The sequence below is a fragment of the Marmota monax genome, unplaced genomic scaffold, assembly GCF_021218885.2.
Source record: "Marmota monax isolate L192 unplaced genomic scaffold, Marmota_monax_Labrador192_F-V1.1 WCK01_AAM20220418_F8-fsc00018, whole genome shotgun sequence".
In the NCBI taxonomy this organism is placed as follows: Eukaryota; Metazoa; Chordata; class Mammalia; order Rodentia; family Sciuridae; genus Marmota; species Marmota monax.
Window position 1 is genome coordinate 7,880,834 of NW_026692201.1, and position 7,375 is coordinate 7,888,208.

The 7,375-nt window shown below is 43.5% G+C and overlaps 1 pseudogene; it reads left to right on the forward strand.

Annotated features, from left to right (window-relative positions):
• Positions 1-1,500: 1,500 nt before the first annotated feature.
• Positions 1,501-2,588, forward strand: LOC124080608 (centromere protein O-like; annotated as a pseudogene).
• The last annotated feature ends 4,787 nt before the right edge of the window (positions 2,589-7,375 follow it).

Sequence of the window (7,375 nt, forward strand, 5' to 3'; positions counted from 1 at the left end):
CTCTGATGGGCTCTGAGATGTTCTGAGTTAAGGAAAAGAATTAAAATCAAGAATCAATACATGGGATGGACTCAAACTAAAAAGTTTCTTCTCAGCAAAAGAAACAATCTGTGAGGTGAACAGAGAGCCCACATCCTGGGAGCAAATCTTTACCCCTCACACATCAGATAGAGCACTAATCTCTAGGGTATATAAAGAACTCAAAAAGCTAAACACCAAAAAACCCAAATAAGCCAATCAATAAATGGGCCAAGGACCTGAAGAGACACTTCTTAGAAGATGATGCACAATCAATCAACAAATACATGAAAAAATGTTCATCATCACTAGCAATTAGAGAAATGCAAATCAAAACCACTCTAAGATTTCATCTCACTCCAGTCAGCATGGCAGCTATTATGAAGAAAAACAACAATAAATGTTGGCAAGGATGTGGAGAAAAAGGCACACTCTTACATTGCTGGTGGGACTGCAAATTGGTGCAGCCAATATGGAAAGCAGTATGGAGATTTCTTTGAAAATTGGGAATGGAACCACCATTTGACCCATATCCCTCTCCTTGGTCTATACCCAAAGGACTTAAAAACAGCACACTACAGGGACCCAGTCACATCAATGTTTATAGCAGCACAATTCACAATAGCTAAACTGTGGAACCAACCTAGATGCCCTTCAGTAGATGAATGGATTAAAAAAATGTGGCATATATACCCAATGAAATGTTAATCAGCAATAGAAGAGAATAAAATCATGGCATTTACAGGTAAATGGATGGAGCCGGAGAAGACAATGCTAAGTGAAGTTAGCCAATCCCCAAAACCCAAATTCTAAATGTTTTCTTTGACATAAGGAGGCTGATTCATAGTGGGATAGGGAGGGAGAGCATGGGAGGAATAGAAACTCTAGATGGGGCAGAGGGGTTGGAAGGGAAGGGGAGGGGGCATGGATTATTAATGGTGGTGGAATGTGAGGATCATTAATACCCAAAGTACAGATATGAAGACATGAATTGGTGTGTATATACTCTGTATACAACCAGAGATATGAAAAAGCATGCTCTAAATGTGTAATAAGAATTGTAATCACTTTATGCATGCACCCAACTCACGAAGGTAAGCTGCGGTGTATCGCTGTGGTAGCTGCATGACAAGCCTGCGCTACCAGTGCCCCCGCCAGCCAGGAGAACAGAGCCTGTGATATATTTTTTCTATGCACCAAGTATTATACCAGGATCTGCAGCTCCACCCCAGGACGCCATCTGCCTAACAACCTTAGGCCAGACCTGTTCCCCGGTGCATCCTGGGATCAGGGAGGGGCCCTGAGCGCTGCCATGTTTTTTGTACAGAAGGAGCGCAAAGCACACTGGGACTGACGCTGGTGTTTCAAGGCGGGAATGGCGGAATTCTCTTCCCAGACTTGGGTGAAGAAGAGAGGAAGTTAAACGGAAAGCCTGTGGACCCCCTGGCAGGACTTCATTAGACTCAACTGGACAACTTCATAGGAAGACAGGAATTTCAGGAGGAGATGGAGTGCGCACACACTTTATGTCAAGACAGTGTGTCCACAGGAGGTGTTTTAGCTCACTTGGAAAGATTAGAGGCTCAAGCGAGCAAATTCCACAAAGAATCTGACAAACTGCAGAGAGCTCAAGCAGAGGAAAGTGCTCTTGAAACCAAGATTCACCAATTGAGGCACATTAGAGATAAACTAAGGGCTGAAGTGAAGCAAAGGCAAGCCAGAGTTGAAGCATCTTCTGCCAACGTAGAACCTGACCAAACAGTAGAGATCAATGAGCAAGATGTTTTGGAAAGAAACCAGGAAACCATGAAAGCCATTCTGCAAGCATATCATTTTACAGGGCTCAATGGAAAAGTGACCAGCCGTGGAGCTGGTGTCTGTATCAGCACTGCTTTTGAGGGGAACTTACTGGATTCCTATTTTGTGGACCTTGTCATACAGAAGCCACTCTGAATCCATCATCATTCCATCCCAGTATTCATTCCTTTAGAAAAAATTGCTGCAAAATACTTACAGACTGATATTCAACAGTTCCTATTCAGTCTGTAGTGAATACCTAAACGCTTACTCTGGGAGGAAGTACCAGGCAGATCAACTTCAGGCATTTTTCTGTTCATTTATTTTTCTGAAATTTAATGAATGGGCCCTGTTTTGGTAGACAACTTTGAGGCATCACAACTGCCTGTAGAGCAGCAATCCTCCCTCATACACTTGCTTTGTTCCTCGCATTACTAGAGTAACTTCGAAGCCCTTCTGACTGGGCCCTTGCAGAGAAACTCTCTGTGAAACTTGCTGTCATTTACTTATAAAGTGGATCTAGGGGATCAGTCCTTCACATTTTGTGCCAGATTGCTATATAAGGACCTCACGAGAACACTTCCAACTATGTCACTGTTACATATCAAGGAGTGGAAGCATTGTCCACTTTATGGGAAAAGCAAAGAGCATCTCATGAAACTTTATTCTGTACAAAGCCCCTGCATCAAGTGTTTGCTTCATTTTCAAGAGGAGGAGAAAAAACTGGATTTGAGTCTGACCTAAAATATTGTTTCCATTGGGAACACATCTGAAGTGTGGTCCTAGAACTGAAAACTGAAAGGCTCTCATGCCTTGCTTGGGGACCCATCCTTGCTCTAAGAATAGGCACTTGCTTCTTCATCAGAATGACAAGGAACACGTTTGAGTCCCATAGGCACTGGAATTCTTAGACAATTCTCCATGATTAATCACCTGTTATGCTCAGGATCATCTCTTCTTCTGAGGTATTAATTGATTTAATCATATATTTGAGCCTCAAATAAGACCTTTTTGTGGGGTAATAGGACATATTTTGTGAAAGACAGGGGACATTTCAACCTTTTGTGGGAGCTTCAAGTAATTTTGTCCTCATTTTCCTAAGACTTTGAAAAGAAAGTTCTTAGGACACACTAGATATGGAGTACATCATATAGTTAAGAAGGGAAGTGTGTTTAATCTTTGATTTGGAACAGTGGCCACTGTTTTATAAGGAATATGATGTGCCAGAGTACTATAGATAAAATAATTGGGGTTTCCTGTCTAATATTTTGTTTCCTAAAGCATTTAGTAGAGAACTAAATACATAGTCACTGTGGGAAAAAAAAAAACTGTTGGAAATCTTGTAAATGGAAATGGACCCTCCTTTTTCATGTCTTCCTTCCCCCTCCTAGAAACTCCAGGCCCCGGCTGCGCAGTCTCACTCTCCATCTTGAGGGCCTTTCAGTGTGTTGTTTCTCCCTGTGACCGTGGGCCTCTGATGTGTTGGTACTTACTTTTCCCTGGCTTAGGGCCAGTCAACAGCTGTGGAAACCTGAGTCTGGCTGATCAGGGTCTCCCATCTTAATTCTTATCCCTCCTTTGCCCAGTTACAGAAAGTAGGTGTTGCTTCCTGAGGCCCAGAGCTATATTCAGGCTTCACTCTGAAATGGCCACTTCCTAGACCTCATTAACGTGAGATACCTCTGTGTGTTTAAGAATAAAAGAGGGGCTCGGGTTGTGGCTCCGTGGCAGAGCACTTGCCTAGCCCTTGTGAGGCACTGGGTTCAATCCTCAGCACCATATAAAAATAAACAAAGGTATTGTGTTCATCTACAACTAAAAATTTAAAAAAAAATTGTAATGCATTCCACTGTCATGTATAAATAAAAAAAAATAGCCCTCCCCCCCCACAAATCTCCATTCCCATTGATTTCTCAGGGATTCTGTCCTAAAACAGGCTTTGGGGCTTAGCAACTTACTTTGACAGTTTGCTCATTGGCAATGAGGTGAAAATTGTACTTAGCTGGCAGGCTGGTTGTAGGGATAAGAGGTATTTGAAGTGCCTAGAACAATGCTTAATTAATAGTAGTCCCTGAAAAACTGGTGGCTACTCTTGTGAGAATCATAATTCTACCTTCTTAAACCCAAAAGATGATTAGAACAGACCCATCAGGTGCTCAGGAGAGCGACTGTTCCCTCCTGAATGCCTGGATTATATTCAGCTGCTTCTTTGATGGGCTGTGACAGTACCCTCTGTTTCTCCAGTCATAATTTTATGTTACCCTCCCCTATACTATAATTGCATATTTAATTTTCTCCCACCCTGTTTTCTGCAAGTTCTGTGACTGTCTCATTTGTAGTCAGATCTCCAGGGACTAGCATGAAGTATACATTCCATAAATACTGAATTGAATGAATTGACATCTAAGTTATAGAGTAAGGCCTGGGTTAGCTGGGCTTAGCTCTAGAATGACGGACCTTTATGAGGAATTTGAGCCTGATCTGTGACGCCCTAAGAAGACTCTCCATCTACCAATCTACCCATCTAACTATCAATTCAAAACTTAATTCTAGCAAACTACTCTGTGCCAAGCACTGGAAATAAATTAGTGAACAAGCTCTTATAGTCAAGGGATATGATAAACAATGAAGAATCAGCAAAATACTTTAAAAGCCACAAAATCTGCTATGGAGAGGAATGGGCATGTCAGGGTTGTCATTTGGATAGCAATCAGGGACTTATCTGAGAACAGGACATTTAGGATGAGAAATGAAAAAAGAAATAGAAGCCAGTTATGGGAAAGGTAGAAATGTTTCAGACCAAGATGGATTCGGAAAGAGGGGAAAGAGGCCAACGTGTTGAGGAAAGGAGAAAAAACCCACGTGAGTGGAGCCGAGGGAGGTGGAGGCTGAGCTGGAGAGGGTGGAGCAGGTCATGCGGAACTGTAGACATTTCATGCAGAACAGGATGATTTAAGAGTCATTCTTGGAACCATCTAAGAGATGATGGGAGGGGAGCAAGTAGATGGGTAGGGCAAACTAGTCAAAAGTTGTCACAAGAAACAACAACAGTGAGATGGAGAAAGGCGAATCCTTTCCATCTATATTTTGAAGGGAGACATGACAGGACATAGTAAAGTGGGAGGCAAGGGAAAAAAAGAACCAAGAATGGCCCTTAGCTGCGTGCAGTGGCAAGTGCCTGTAATTCCAGTGGCTCAGGAGGCTGAGGCAGGAGGATCACGAGTTCAAAGCCAGTCTCAGCAAAAGTGAAGCACTAAGCAACTCAATGCTAAATAAAATGCAAAATAGGGCTGGGGATGTGGCTCAGTGGTCACGTGCCCTTGAGTTCAGTCCCCTGTACCAAAAAAAAAAAAAACCAGAATGGCCCTTAGCTGGGTGCAGTGATGCATGCCTGTAACCCCAGGCTTGGGAGGCTGAGGCAGGAGGATCGAAAGTTCGAAGCCAGCCTCAGCAACTTGGCAAGGCCCTAAGCAACTTAGAGAGTTCTTCCCACAAATTAAAAAATTTAAAAGGCTAGGGATGTGATTCAGTGGTAAAGTGCCCTGGGGTTCAGTCCTTGGTATCAGAGAAAAAAAAAATAAGGATGGTCATGTGGTTTAAGGTTTGATGCCAAATAATAGGTAAGACTGAGAGAAGAGAGCAGGATTTGGGGAAAGAACCAAGAGTCCTCTTTTGGAAATGCTCCATTTTGGAAAACTGAGAGCGGGCAATGGGACAGCTTGCTGAAATCAGTCATCTCCTTTCCTGGGCTTGCCTGGGGTGTGAACAGAGCCCAGACTCTGTTGAGATTTCCTAAAGTTCTTGGGGACTCAGAAAACCATGGGAAGGAAGGGCCTGCAATACTGGGGGGGAGATTAAGTAACAGGAGAACAGAGCATAAAGCAGCACTGTATCCAACAGAGAGCAACACTCTATGTTCTTGGAAACCAAAGCACAGGAGAGGGAGTGTGTGAAGCTAATGACCAGAAGGAGAGGTGTTACCCAATCAGGAAGACAGCTCAAGGCCAGCTCTCAGCACGTTGCCCTCAATTCCATGAAGAAGGGTCCCTCGTCCCACACGCCCCTGGAATGGAAACCAGGTTTGAAAGCAAGCATGGCCCTGCCAGCTGGGTACCATTCAGACATCTGCAGACAATCAGCAGAGCAGCCTTCTCGTGCATTTGGTCCTGTTCACAACTGGCATCATGCTAAGAAAAGTAAATTCTTTTAGTGACCATTGGACTGTTAAATCCACAAAGTATGCTTTGCAGCTTGCAGGGCCTCTGAGGGCCTGGGATGGGTGAGAAAGGTGGTCTAGAGCATTGTTCCCTTGCTTAAGTTTTGGGAGATGTGGAGCATTGAGCCCACCAGCCACTCTTTCGGGCCAGACAGGACCAACTGAAATCCTAATGCCCTTTAGCTATGAGCATCACAGAAATCCTGACACTGGTCAGCCTGACTCAGCGAACTCCCATTCCGTTGCCCTCGGGCCTCTCTTGTGCCACTTTTTTGGCCAGTCCTCAGTGCAGCTCAAGCACACTTTCTGTACTGGGAATGAATGAAATTGTCTAACTACCTTCACTGTTCTGTGCTGGTGAATTTGCCTATTTATCTCTAGTAAGATAGCCACTGCTATTTCCCCTTTGTGATGGGGCTGTTCCTCTTAGCCAGGAAAGATTTAATATACAGTAGCCAGATGACACATAAAAACAGAACTCTGATCCACACCTGCAGTGAACTGCCCAGGAAACCAACCCTTTATCTACAATAAACAGCCCATGAAGCCAGACTGCTCTAAGTCAAACCTTAGAGCTAGTTTGCACTTTCTAGTGACAGTCCAGGAAGCTCAACAGTCACTTCTGGAACATCCACTTATATGGGCTTGATTAATAACTGATGGCTTTCCTAACTTTTGTCCCTGCTTCCAAATTAGGACCAACAAGAGAAAGTCAAATATACATCTTAAACTAATCACGCAAGATGCCCACTTCAATTTGACCTATCTACAGCATCCCCATTCCAAAAGGCTCCAATCATGCCTGAAATCTGACCTTTTCCCCTCTCTAACTCTCTCTTTCTCCTCTCCTTGCTTTTGAGTCTGTACCCAAATATCCATGATGTTGGCTGATTCCCTCACTATTGCCAATTCTGAATAAATACCTTTTTCTGCACTCATTTGGTTGGTCTTCATTTATTTCCACAGTCACATATTGACATTTCCTTTGTGAATTTTCCAAAGTAACTTAATAGTGAGTTTGGCAGCCATATAGAGCCCTTATGTAATACTTAGTACAAGTTAAGCTGCTGTAATAAAGAGATCTCAAAGTACTATGGCCCAAATATGAAAGAATTCAATTCTCTCCTATATGTGTCTTCAGGGAGAGGGCAGTTGAGGGTGGAAAAGCAATTCTGCTCTTTGGGGCTGCTCAGGAATCCAAATCCCCTTTCTTTGTTCCTCTACTCTTCCCTGGGACATTGACCTGGCTCTCTCAATGGAAACTGGCTCACCCCCACCATATCTGTGTTCTGGCCACAAGAAGGAGGAATGAGAGACGAAGGAGGTAAGAGGCTTCCCTTTCCA